Raw genomic sequence first — 14,338 nt, forward strand, 5'->3', positions numbered from 1 at the left:
GCCCCAGTTTACGACATGTGCCATTCCCCAACGAATCACTGATGCCAGAGGTTTGTAACAATCTGATTGGCCGGGCCTGAGGCACATGCTCGTCACTGGAACTGGTGACAGAGTCAAGTTCAGCTGGACCATATTGAGAGAAGAAGGAGGGATGGTTACCCAAGGGAAAATGAGGAGCTATTACCAAGAGAGGGGATATGGGGCAGGCAGAAGGAGATGCACATTACAGAGACACCAGGTATTTGAGCCTGCAGTCCATCTGGGTTCCCCAAGTGCTCATTTTGTGTATGTGTGTGTATGTGTCTGTGTATACAAACGTAAGACACACACACGTCCTCCTCGTCTATGAGAGTGCTGTTTTTGAGTGGAGTCATGCTCCAGTCATGAGTCCCACTCCACCAGCTTTGGAGATGCTGCTGAGATGATGTTTGCGCTTCCATGTTTCGGTTTCAGGGTCACATGCTCCATGTACACGAGGTCATGAGTATTGTTATTGTCTCTCTTTCCATTATTTTCTTCCATCAGGAACTAGGGAATTCTCCCATGTCACACCTGCCCTCCCATTTCCATGTTCTTCCTATCTCAGAAGGATAGGTAGGACGTAAGTGGTATGGAGAGACCTCAGGCATCACGCAGGCCCTTGAGGTCCAACCTGGGCTGGATAGGGAGCCTGAAGCTCCAGGAGAGGTCTCTCTGGGACCATGGAGAAGGTACTGAGTAGCAAGGGAGAGCCAAGGAGATAGGGACCCAGGACATACCCTCCCCTACCCTCTTCAGATTTTATTCTGTGTAAAATTTTGCATGAGAAGGATTTCCCAAGGTTTAAGTAACAAAAGAAAGGGAACCGCTTGTTGTTAAAGACGCCTCATCTTTCACCTTGCTGTAAGCTCCTGTGAAGGGCAGCTTTCTCACACCCCTCTGCGGTCCCAGATGGCTAAGAACAGCCCTACACACATAAACCCAGTGAGTACCCTTCGCTAGTGCTTTGGACAGTTGGCAAATCACATGTTTTCCAGAGCACGTTCAGGACAAGGGTCATAAAGGCAAGTGCTTCCTAGGCCATGGAAGCAAAGGACAAGGGCGAGGGAGGCGGGGCCCTGTAAGGAACACAGGCACACAGCCTGGCCTCAGACATCAGCCGCTGCTCAGCGCCGCCAGCTCCAGCCACCAGGAGATGCGAGCCTGCGGCTGCCTGCACTTCTGCATTTTTGCAAGAGAAGACAGAAAACTGGACTTTTCTTTGAAATGTTTTGGTTGCTTAGTGTTGGAAACCAATTAAGAAGTTTCAGAGATCCTTTGAAATAGCCATAGGGGCCACATAGGGCCGGGAAAGGGGATTCTAGGATGAGAAAGCGTGAGAAACACTGGTTGAAGGTTTCTTCACTGCCAGGTCTCAGAATCTCTGAGATTGCCCTTTGCAGTGGTTTGTGTGTTTTTCTTTTGTGGGGAGAGGGTCTGGAGAGGCTTATAGTGGAGGCAGGGGTCCCCAGATTCATCTGTTGCTAAAACCGTGGAGCATCTTGAGAGACTCTTGGAACACTGGATCTCTGGTCTAATCAAGAACTTTTCAGATGAGGTTTTGTTCTTCCCAATAACTGGGACTCCACCTGAATTAACAGCCTTCTGTCATGACCTCACCCTCGAAGTTTAAAAATCCGTGTTTGAGCAACTGTGCAAAGCCCAACCAGCAGTATAAATTTGCGTCCTTGCACATGGGCTCCAAGAAGCAAGTTTATGGCAGGCAGAGCCAGCTCAGAACCCAGGAGAGGGGCGAAAAGCATTCAGACATCAAGATTCCCCTCCTCGCTGCTTGTTCCGTGGGGAGACTGTGAAACGGGCCCCTGGTGAACCATTGAGTCATTTATAGGCTAATCTTAGTGCCGTCCCTGAAGTAGGAATGACATGGGCTGCCGGAATTCCTCCTAAGCACCCCGGAGAAGATTTCACTGATTGAAAGGGTGAGTTTGTGTAACGTGAGCAGGAGCCCGCGTGGTGCCAGGCTTATGCAGGCTGCCTGCCGGGAGGCCAGAGGGTCGTCACATGGGAGCTTGAGCAAACAGCGCTGTTGGGAATCGCAGCCGCCTCCCCAGCTTTCCTGGAGCTTGCTGAACTGACCCTGAACTTGAAGAGCTTGCCTGGCAGGATTTTAGTGGCTCCTGAGACTGTCGCTTCAGCCTGAGAGGGGCAGGAGAGGGAGGTGCCTGTAAGGACTCTTGTAGCTGCACTTACCTCTGGCCAGGGAGTCCTTGGACGCTGTTTTCTTTGGCAGCTGACTGGGCTGGGTCACTTGAATTCCTTTGAGGTTTGTGGGTGCAGAGACCTGTGGCCACTGCCCGCGTTCCTTGTTGGGGAAGGCAGGCATGGCTTCTGCGGTGGTGTGCCTGCCCAAGAAACAGGCCTTTGCTAGAAAGGTGGTTTTGGTCTGAATGAACTTTAACATCAGCCTGTTCTCCCTTAAGTGGAATTTCATGCTGATTCAGCAGTAAAGTAAACGCTGTACCCCTAAATTTTGCTGACTTGGCTCACATTTGAATTTATAGCTACAGAGCTGATGAAGAAAAGAGCCTTTGGTACACATGTGGCCAAGAGATGTTGCCCCCCATCTGCCACTCTGGAGGGTACAGGTGCTCATGCCGAAAGGGGGAGGAACCGATCTTGCAGTGAAGGATGAGAGAGGCCAAGAGTCTTTGTCAGCTGAGTGGAGCATGGATCTGAAAACCTTTAGGATGTGCTGGTTTTACATAAGCAATCCTAACAAGGCCCCGGGTTTTCTCTCCCCTGGGTGGGCTGGAGGGGCCCTGGGCTTCCATGTGCAGCAATGACCCTTGGTCCCTGAGATGGGAGGGCCATTGTTATTTCAGCCGTGCAGAGCGTTCTGTAAGGGGCTCTCCCTGTAAGCCCTGGAAAGGGAGGCAGACTGCTGCTTACTGGTCCTCACAGGGGTGAGGTGTGTCCCTCCAGGGCTGCAGGTGTGCTGGGGCGTGAAGATGAAATTAGTTGTTTGGAAAAAGTAATGTCTTTAAGGTTCTGCAGGGAGGATAGTGCAAACTAAAATCCTTTCCTCCAAGGATTTTTAGTCAATTCATAGGTTCGCATATGAAGAGATGTGATCATGAGTAACGTGGCTGATGCCACAAGCTGCTCATGAAACCGTATTCTTACTTTGTAACCACATCTGTGGGTTTAGATACATGGGAAACATTCCGAACCATCACTGCTGCGGGCACCTCAGGAATATTGGAAACTGCCCATGAGTCCAGCTAGGACAGCCTCAGATATTGTACTTAGTCTTCTGTGGTGCAGCTTCAAGAAAGCCCTTATCTCACACTCTGGAACAGCGTCTGACACCGTGGGGCAGAGGGTTTTATTGAACAGAAGCTGAGTGTCTGCTCTGTGCTGGATGCTGGGGATACAGTGGCCAACAGGATCAGCCTCATGATTCGCAGGGGCCAGTGCAGACTGAAAATGTGGGGCCCCGTTGTTTGAAAAAGCAGGAAAAAAGTGTCGTGAAAGGCCCTAAAATCTCAAGCTTTTTCTCGTCTTCTGTGGTCCCTCTGTCTACCTGTCCTGGTGTTTTCATTTGCTGTTTAATGTCCTGCTCCCACAGGCATGGAGCTACTCACAGGACAAGTCCAAGGGCAGACCCTCACAGGCTTTGAGGGGCCCTACTCCACAACAGGGCAGACACACAGCCACCACTGCCAGGGCCCCCTCCTGCCAGTCGCCTGCCCAGTGCCCTGTGTGTCAACCAGGGGAGGGAAGTCAAGCCAGGCATCTCCCCATTTCACGGGCCCACAGCCCTGATCCACAGCCAATGGGCAATCCAATATGCCAGGATGTGCTCAGTCCACCGAACACACTGTGGAATGGCCAGCCCAGGGAGGGGACAGCCACCGCCATACCCCACCCCAAGATGCCACAGACACACACAACTGACTCCAGCCCTCCTGTTCCCAGTCCCCACCAAGGATGGAGGTCATTAGCAGAGGCAGGGAGAAGAAGGCCAGGAGAGCCCAGGGGACTAGTGTGAGCTGAGTCTCCAAGCCCCCAGCACATGCTCCATTGTTCCATCGGGTTTCACTTACAGAATGCAAATTCCAAGGTAAAATTATGAAGAATTTCGAGACAGTGACCACAGAGCATTAAACCCCAAGCATGGGGCCCTTATGAGTGCATGAAGCCAGGCCTACAGGTTAAAAAGAGAAAGACAGTCAGGAAGACACCCACACCCCCTCCACTGAATATAATTTCTACTAAGGTAAGAAAGAAGAAGGAGCCCAGGGCAAAGAAAGACCAAGGAAGGTGACAGACTTTTAGAGATAGCAGGCAGGCAGCCTCTTGGATAATGGGTCATTTAAACCAAGACCCAAACAATGAGAAGGTGGCAGCCAAGGGAAGAGTGGGGAAGAGTGTTGTTATAAGCACAGCATGTGCAAAGGCCCTGAGGCCAGAAAGAGCTTGGCTTCTTGAAAAAACTGAAAGCAGGTGTTGTGGCTGGGGCTTGAAGAGTGACAAGGAGAGCAGCATGGGAGAAGGTGGGAAAGAGTGATAGAGCTATTTGGGGAAAAGATAAGTTTTGTTCCTCATGTCCCTCTTTTCCTTTAATGGTATCTGTGTCTCCTACACCTCATTCTCGTGAGTTAATTCCTGACTAAAGGCTCAGCTTTTTTACCCCAAAAAGATTTAAGAGAAAAATTTAGGTTATAGTTCGTTTCCTTCAAAGGAGGATTTCATCCAGTTGCTAGAGGACCTTTGCTGGCAGATGTGTTGATAATTAATCTAAAAATCAAACCACATTTCCTGCCTTCCATTTGCCCCCATGAAATATAAAAGCCTAATGCCCCCATCATGACCTTACTGAAAAGAGCTTATCTCAGATTGGGGGGAATCAGTCTACAGTAGCCGTGTGATGTGTTTTTGTCTGCGTGCTGCTGTGAGGTAAGAAAAGGGTTTCTGGGGTTCTCATTAGGCGGTGTTTCTGGGAGGCCTTGCTGTGTTGTGGCCTCAAAAGCGAACACTTTTAAGTAGTGAGCCGTAGAAGGCCCTGCTTCTGGCAGTGAGTGAGAGGTCGCTGGAAAGGTCAGATAGGTTCCAGAAAGTTTCTGCACTTGCCTCAAATACCTATACAGAAATTATTCAGCTTAAACAAGGGCCATTTTTAGCTACTTGCAGAAATTCAAGATTGTGAATGTTTTGGCTGTTTAATGGGGGCACATTTGTTCTGAATTTGCAAAAAAGATAGTTTTCTTTTCAGCCAGAGAAGAAAGCTTGGGTGTCGTAAGAGAGGAGAACTTGGAAGTGGCCCAGACGCTCTCAGCAGTAACGAGCTGGGATCAGTAATTGTGACGTCTCCATCTTGTATGTTATAATGGAGGGATTAGTCTGGCTCTCCGAAAACAGAGAAGGCAGCCTTCCCCTGGGAGTTGCACAGAGTGAATGTATAAAATTACAATGCAGGTTCCTCTGCTCCATTTTGTTATTTAAGTACTTAAGGTATGGGTGATATTTTTCCAGTGGTAAGTAATCGTTATCTTCTTCTTAGAGAAGAACGTGACCTTCTAATAATATGACACAGAATTAAATGCTACTGAAATTCAGTAAAACAAAGTTTTTTGTGAGAAAGTGCCTTGAATTTCAAAACTTGAAACTGTCACTTAGGAAACATCTCTATGAGCTTAAAGATATTGAAGTTATTGAAAAACAGTACAGCAGGTTAACATATATTCTTCCCTTTTCAAAGTCAATATTGTAGAATCTTTAAATTATATTTGCTATGAAAATCCATTTGATTCCCATGTAGATGGGAAATTTTGAATATTTGGATGTTTTAACCAGTTTATTGGTGGCAAGGGGGAAGAGTATGAAATACAGTGGGTGTCAACTTTGGAGCAAAGACATTTTAACTACACAGGGCACAATTACCTTGTAATAGACCATAGGTTTAAAACTATTTCTTAGGTTGATTTATTCATATCTTTCCAGAACCTTCAAAATATTTGCTTTGCCTGATATGAAATAAACATCTGACCTTTGACACATCTGATGATAAAGTTTAGATGCTATGTATGCCAGTCTGCAGCTTCACAAATAATCAAAAACCAAAATATCTAGTCAGCTCTGCCTCCCAGTGGGGCCAGTGCTACACTGAGGAAACTTTCATGGACTGGATAAATTAAATGTAGGGCTTTTTCTTATTGTGGCAAAATATACATAACCTGGCACTTGCCATTCTAACCATTTTACATTCACACTGTTTGTTGTACCATCATGACTATTTCCAAAATGCTTTCCTTACCCCAGACAGAAATTCTGTAACCAATAAGCAAATGTGGCTTTTTTTCGTTGGTTGGTTTCCTGAGGTCGTTTTCAGTTTTTTAAAAATCACACTGATTGACCTAGTGATCTTTTTCTTTCTACCTCATGCTCCCCTCCAGTCTGAGGGTGCCCTGCCAACTCTAAAGCCGTGGAAATTCCCAGTGGTATACTTGTGCCTGGATTGTTATCCCACCCCCCCCCCCCCCCCCGTCCATGGGCCCTTACACAGGCCATAGAATTGGCAGTTATTGCCCATTAGAGTCAGATTCAAGCTGTTGACCCAAAAGCAAGCCATTCCCAGCCACTGGCATCTCCCAGACCCTACCGTCTGGTAATGTGCTTATTATTTTTCTGTTTCCCTCTCCACACACGTCTGTCCTTGCAGTGTGCTGTTTCCCAGCTTCCTGTCAGCTTGATCCACTTACCTTCCTCTGATGAAGATAAAGTTTTTTTGCACAAAAGCTGCTCAGCCGCATCTCATGCTGTGTGTTGGCAAGGGCATTGGTAATAGCTTTAAAATTCACTTAAAGAAATTGGAAACAGTGAGTCACGTGCAATCATTGCCAGACATGTTGTTAATTACTTGATAGAGATGCTACATGGGCCGCCTTTTGGTTGTAATTAGAGGTTTTTATCATCCTTGCCTTGCCTGTAAGTTTTTCCAAATTTCTTTCTGAACATTACAAGTGGAGACAGATAGGTTAACGCACATCAGATTACCTGCCAATTTCCCTGAAATTAACTTATTTAATTGTCATCCTTTGCACGCTAGCTACATTTCTCTGAGTGCCTGCATTAAAAAAGCCATTTTTCATGGTCTTATAGTATAAAATGAACATTTCCTGCTACCAATGAGTTTGGACTTGACAAAGACCTCATTCAGGAAGTTGTTGGAAGATTAAAATACTACCACCTATCCTAAAATTAGAACTTAATTCTTTGTGATGCAGTCAAACTGTATTTGACTTTGAAGCTGCCCGACATTTAGTAGCCAGATAGTGGTAGGAAAACTCCTTCTACATGGAGAATCTGAGTTAGGAGCAGTATCTAAACCACTGAGAAATCCTCCTGTCATTGGTTTGAATTCTGTAAGGGTCTCATTCCGCAAAGAAGTAAAGAGAGTTTGGAGAAAGTATTTCTTATTCCATGAGGAGGATGATGCTGTTAAAAATTAAATTTATTATTAAATGATTCTTCCTTATCCTTCTTTTACAAGTCAGAGAACTGAGACCCATAGAAAGCTCATTTTAAAAACCCATGTATATTCGTTGGAAATTGGGAAAAGGAAGAAAGGTGAGACTGTATGCCTCTTCTGGCTTCATTTTAAAGTTAAGTTCACTCCTATTTTAATCTCATCTCACTCCATCGAGGGGAATGTTTGCTCACCCTCTTTCTAGGTGCCTCCCTTTCTGCTCACAAAGGAAATGCAGCCCTCCTTTATACCAGCTTCTCAGACCTTACTATGCAAACAAATCAGCTGAGGATCTTGCTGCGGTGCAGATTCCAATTCATTTACTCTAGACAGGGGCCTGAGATGCTGCATTTCTCCAGCCCCACGGGTGATGCTGATGCTGCTGGTCTGTAGACTATACTTGGTGTCACAAGGCTCTAGACTTCACTCTTTTCCAAGGCCACACCTTCTTCCCCTTGAAGGTACTGCCTCATCTCTCCTTTCTCTCTCTCTCTCACACATTTAATACTAGTTATCTTGAGAGAGCAATCCTTGCTTTCTTTTCTGACTTTCTGCGTCACAGTCTGGCTTCCTCCCGCAGCGCTCTGCTGTAGCTCTTCTGGCAAAGGGCAGTGTAGGACCTTTCTGCCATCATATCTGGCAAGTACTGTCAGTTCTCACCTGGGTCCTTTGGGGCATTCGACCAACCACTCCCCTTCATTGGGAAATGATCCTCTGACCTCACTCACCTCTCTCGGGAGTGCTCCAGCCAGTCATGACTTATGCAGTTCCCAAATCAACATGCCCCTCTCCAGAACCCAGATCTGCATTTCCGCCTATCTCTGGGACATCTCTGCTCCAGTGTTGAGGAATCTCAAACCTAAGGCATATAAATTCAGACTGCTCCTGCTCTCCCTCCTCCTCCTCCTCCTCACCCTCCCAGTCTTACTTAACATCATCGTCATCCTCCCAGTTGCTCAAGTTAGAAACCTGGGAGGTGTTCTGGACTCTCCTTGCTCACCCACCTGTCAATGCCTGGAGTTCTGACTTCGTATTATCTCTCATATCTGTTCCCTCCTCTGCATTTCCAGCCCAGGCCCCCGACCCCCAGTCACCTTTGCCAGGACTGTTAGGCCTTCTTCCTTATTTCCTGCCTCCCCTCAGTTTTCTCCTTTCTCCATTCCTTTTCTTATACTACCTCTGAGCATTAAAATTTTTCTAAAATCCTGATCTGATGTATTTTTTCCTTATGAAAAAAGTTATACTGCCTACCAAATAGTTCTAGTAACTTAGCCTGGCCTTCAGGACCCTTCCCAGCCTCTCCCAGCCCCCACTTACCTCTCTAGTTTCTGCTCTAGCCCAAACTTTACATGCTAACCATGCCATGTCCCAAGTATGCCTGGGGATGTCCCGCTTCCATGCCTTTGCATCCACTGTCTCCTCCGTCTGGGATACCCTTCCCAGCTTTGTCAACTCATCTTTTAACTGATGGGGTTGCACTTTTCATTTCTAGGAAAGGGACTAAGAGAATTCACTTTCTGTCCATCCTCTGAAAACAAATCAGGGAAAAGCAAAAACAGAGGGTGTTTCACTATGACTTCTGAAGCATAAGCAGGTCATAGTTCACGGATATCATTCATGGTCAGCTTTTCCACCAAATTCTTGATTAAGCTGTTGTTCCAAGAAAGCAGGCCCCAAATGGTTAGTAGACACAGTTATATTTGTGACTGCATCCTAAATCCTTCCACATTGTTCTGTGTAGCTCTGTGTTGTGAATAGCATGATCAACCAGAATATCGACCTCACTTTATAGCATATGCAGTTAACTTATTCTACCTCCATACTTGGCTTTTAAAGAATAAGTGAATATATATTGGCTTAATTACATGACAGCCACTTTGCTCAGATAAGAGAGAGTGACAGGAAACTTGAAATAGCATTATGATAGTTTGCATGATAGCAGCTGGTAAACTAAAAAATAAGTTTATCCTCCTCTGTAGTGAGCCCAGGACACATTTCTTCCCTGGGGTGACCGACAGCCCTGTGAAGACATGGTTGACAGAGCATCCCAATGGCAAAAGTGCATCCAGCTGAAATGCTTTGTGTTAACTGCTCTTTCTCAAGTCTTCATTATGTTGACTTTATAAGTGGGAAAAAGTGCGTTCGAGAAGGAACATCTTGGTGGCTTCTTATGGACTGCTTTAAAATGAAGCTGTTCCCTCAAGGCTTGTAGATTTTTCTTGATAACATTGTCCCTTCTGTGTGCTTTGATCAGCCTGGCTGCCTGATACCTTTGTGACAATCACAGTCATCTTTTCCTCTTTAATTGACCTCCTCTGAAATAGAAAGTTTCAGCTCTACTCTGGATTATGAAGCGAAGACAAGGCATGCATGTTTGGTCTTTTCTGTTTTCTAACGCCCAAGAGTGTTAATTTACCATAAAATAAGAACCATCAATAACAATTCCCTTAGCCCTGTGGTACCCAAAGAAAAATCATGCCGGGGTCATGAGGAAAGTTGGAGAGCTGTGTTTACTTTGGATTGACCCAGGTCATGTAGGATAGCTTCTGAATCGGCCCAACTGAAAGACAGGATGTGGTTTAACCTCAGAAACAGTGCACTTCAAGACCCCCTTAGTGCTGTATTTCTATGTAGTGGTGTCATGTGGCAACGCAAGGTCCTTTACTTTTATTGTGTCCCAGACCAGCCCTGTGCACGTCCTAGGGCACTGCCCCACTCTCTGCAGTGTCTTTAAGTACTTAATTGAGCTTTCTCAAGAGAATCCCGTAAGAGACGAGAGCTGTCTCTTAGTATATTCCATGGCTTCTTTAGGGTGCATGGTGTTTTTTAAAAATAGAGCTGAAGACTGTTAGTGATGTTTAAAGGAAAAAAACAAAGCCTCAAATGCTTTAAGGAGCCAGGTAGTAAATATGTGATTTGGCCATTCTGACAAGCCTAGCTGAGCGATGGCCACTGTGGCAAAGTGTCAGAGGGTGTGTCCATCTAAATAGTCCACTATTTTTTTTTGAGAGAGAGAGAATGAAGCATTGAGACTCTCCAGTGGATCCATCTCCAGTGAGTTCCAGCTTCATCACCCTTTCTGAGGGCTTTCCTCTAAGGATCTGTGTTGCAAATCAAAATGTGTTTTCTCTTACAAACAGCATTGTGACAATCTCATGAACTAGACTTGTGATGATATTAATGTAATTGCTCTTGAGATAAATTATGAATTCAGTACAATTAAATAGACACCTTTCTGTGAAAAAGGAACTTAAGGGAGCAACTCACTTCTCCGTGCTCTCATCCCATACCTGCGCAGGCGTGACTATCAATCATCGCCGGCTTATCCTCAGAGTCCACCTGTGGCTTCAGAGTGTTCTCAGTGTAGTGTCACTCCAGGCGGCTACTACCAGTCAATCAGAGTTACCCTTAATGTTGAGAACGATTTGCCATGCTTGGATAATAGAAGGAACATAGTTGGAATTCAGAACACCTGCGTTTAGTCCTGATGCCACCACTAGCTAGCTCTGTGGGTCTGGTCAAGTCTTTGTCAGTCTTCTTAGGCCTTCCTATTCTCTATCAAATGAGGGAGGTGGATTGGATAATCTCTGAGGTCCCTTATATTTTTTAAATTACACTCTAAATTTTATGAACAACCTGTTCATAAATTTGAATATTTTCTTCCGTTTTTTTTAAGGGTAAGAAATAAGAATAGGCACTTTGCTGCTTCTGAGCTCAGTGGGTGTCTGTGTGTCCAGCTCTTCGTCCTGGAGGAGACAGACTCCTATGATCAAACCTTTTTATTAAGTTTAGTTGATCATATTATCTCTGTTCTTTATTATTTTAAGATTATTCTCCAACGCGGCACACTCCTGGATGGGCACGATGACCCGTTTACCCGCTGGCACGTGTAATCACCATACTTAGGCCTTGTGTCAGAGGGCTCAGAGCCGTGGGAGAAGCCCAGTAAGAATGAGAAATCTGTATGCCTAATGGTGAAGAGCACAGGTTTCAGGGTCAGGACAGACTGGGGCCAAATCCCAACCTTTCCATTCAGTAGACTGTTGTGACCTTGGGCAGGTCACTTACCCAAACCCTAATTCCCTGGCTATAAATTAAGACCATGAGTGCCTAATCCTCAGGGGCATTAGAAGTAAACAAGATAGTGCATGTAAATAAGCAATCAGTAACCCCAAGAAAGTAAAGTACAGAAGCTGCTTGTCCTCTTATCATGCTGGAGAGAAAATGTTGTGGAACATGTGGTTAAGAAATCCAGGGATCCAGGGGCGGCAGCCACTATCCACATACTGAACTGAGAGCAAGGGCGTGGAGTGGGACAGCATTTCTTTCGGCTGAGCCATCACCCGGTTGTACAGCTGTGCTGGGCATGCAGCTCGAGGAAGGGAAAGTCCCTACTCTTAAGGAGCACAGGTGCTGTGGGCGGAGAGAGGTGGAACTATCAGCCGTCCTCAGTGGTCCCAGTGCTATTAGAGAAGCAAGCACGGACTGTGGCTAACAGGGCAGGGAGGCGTCAGGGGAGAGCTTTTGAGGTCAGACTTGAAGAGCTGAGTAGAGGCAGTGTCCAGGGAAGAACAGAGCAGAGTAGGTCTTTCAGCATGGTTTAGAAGAGAGCTCAACTAAAATTAGGAAGCGTTGCCAAGCGGAGGCCCGCGTGGGCAGAGGACCAGGCATTTGAGCCTGCTTGCCTGCATCTTGCACGGACGCCGGTTCAGCAGAGGCAGAATACGGAGGGTCGACGGGGCTCTCGGCAGCACAGCACCACATCGCAAACGGCTTGTGGGCTGCTCAGCTCCAAGAGATTTGAAGTCTTCTGGACTTTATAGCATGTTGGCCACAGTTTTGACAACAGTGGCTTCAGCCATACCAGACCTCAGGCTGGCCTTCATGCCCCAGTGGTTTGAGGATTAGGGCCCTCTCTGGCGGGCAGTCCCAACAGCCAAGGGCAGACACGGCTTGTCTGGTGAAGAGGAGTATTAATAGAGTTATTAATAGTTAGACCCAGGCCTCAGGCCTTCCCCTAAAGATGGTGTTTTGAACTTCTCCGTAATTGGATTGCCCCCAATAAAATCACATTACGAACAAAAGGGCTTATTGGAACACCTGGTGCCAGCGTCTGTATTGGAAATTGTATTCCAGTGCACTACACTGTCTCTTACACCTAACCTAATTTCCTTCTCTTCCTCCCATCCTCTACCCCTCCCACTCAGTCCGTCCCTTCAGCTTCCCCAAATAATACCACCACGCACAGCCATGTAGGAATCACGGCTCTTTTTTAGAAAACATATGAGAGCCCACAACATTTGTGAAGGCTGAGCTGAGCTCCCATGCAATGAATTGGGAGCATGGGCATGGGCAGGGTAGGGGGGGAGACAGGGTTGCTTTGGGTTGCTCCATCCATCTAGTTATGCTGGTTGAAGAGGGGAAAGGGGAAAGACTTGGGCCCTTTCGTCAAAGCTCTCATTACAAAGACCATTTCGAAGCACTTCCCAGTGGCCACACAAATGGTGATCAGCATCTCAGGCTGAGCCCACGCGTGGATCTCAGGTTTGAGCAATTCCAACAGGTGCCTGCCCGGGGCTACAGCAGGCTGGTGGATGACTCCCCCTTGGTGTTCTCAGAGAGCTACTGGATGTGGCCAAGCTGTGGAGGGAAGGTGGAAAGGGAGCTCACCTGGTCGACTGTGGGGAAGTGTACGCTGGCAGAAAGGAACCCCTGCTCGAAGGAGAGGCGCTCCAGGTTGGGTTCTGCTAATTGCTCCCTTCACGATTTGAACATACTGAAAAACAGAATTTAACTGTTCGTCCTTGGGGCCCAAAGAGCATGGATTCTCTCAGTGGCAGTTTTATTTGAAGTTGCTGGGTTACTTTGATATATAATATTAGTATCATAAAGAAATGAGATCTTAAGACGCCAGGCCCTTTTTCAAGCTGCCTGAGCTCAAAGGAGCAGAGAAGTCTTGAAGGTAGAATAGGATTCAGGCCACATTTCTTCTTTTCCCATCCCACGAGTGCTCATGAGAAGTAAGTCTTGATAGTGAACAGATGTTCATTCAGGGGCGAATTATATAGAACCTAAGGTTCTGCTCCAAAGATAAAAGCTGTATGTTCATTAATCAATTCTATAAGACTTGGTCGAAATGGATTTTTAAAGCAATATCAGCATGCAGTTTCTGTTAATCCGTGTTAATCTTTTAGAGGTTATAACCCCAGCTGAGATCCACTGAAGAAAAAAGGCAACATTGGTCAGAGGGCTGGACCTCTCTTGGACTGTTTAAAATTCTCCAACTACTCCTGAACCCAGTAGCCGAAACTTTTAAGTTCCAGTTTCTCTGCAGGTTCAGGATTTAGTCACAGTAACAAACATTTACCCTTCTGTGCTTTGATTTTGTCTTAAAGATAACCATGAGTTAGTGACGCCGGGCAGCATTTAGCCAGTTCCATGCTCTAAATGTCATTGGTATTCAATAAATTTTTGCACCAAATAAAAAATCTTGATTTGTTATCAGCTTTTTGGAGGCTCATGAGTCCTTGCTTTCCTGATTTGGGGATGTTTGAGAACACTTTTGGAGCATTAGGAAATATTATTGGCTCAGTCAGCAACCCACACAAAGAGGATTTTACTGTGCATCATCCAAGACTGTGGACAATCTGGGAATTATTTACCTTTGCTTTTAGCATACATTTTATTTTATTTTGTTATTGAAGACTGCTCTGTCAGAGGAGGCATCCTGGGTTAAGAACATGGGCCTTGGAACCAGAGAGACCTGGAATCTATCCATGATTGCTCGTCCCAGCTGTGTGGTCTAGACCAAGGCACTTTCTCTTCCTGAGC

The 14,338-nt window shown here is 46.1% G+C and overlaps 1 protein-coding gene across 3 annotated transcripts in view; it reads left to right on the forward strand.

Moving 5' to 3' along the window:
* The window catches only part of PDZRN3 (PDZ domain containing ring finger 3), a 227,928-nt gene that overhangs the window by 125,958 nt on the left and 87,632 nt on the right, over positions 1 to 14,338 (forward strand). The window contains exon 1 of one of the 3 annotated variants that reach the window (XM_070492238.1): positions 1,727 to 1,958. The exons of the other annotated variants lie outside the window; for them this stretch is intronic. The gene's annotated coding sequence lies outside the window, so the exon portion shown is untranslated. Of the gene's footprint in view, positions 1 to 1,726; positions 1,959 to 14,338 lie in introns of those variants that run through there. 3 annotated transcript variants of the gene reach the window in all.

The sequence above is a fragment of the Equus asinus genome, chromosome 21 (assembly GCF_041296235.1).
Source record: "Equus asinus isolate D_3611 breed Donkey chromosome 21, EquAss-T2T_v2, whole genome shotgun sequence".
Lineage (NCBI taxonomy): Eukaryota > Metazoa > Chordata > Mammalia > Perissodactyla > Equidae > Equus > Equus asinus.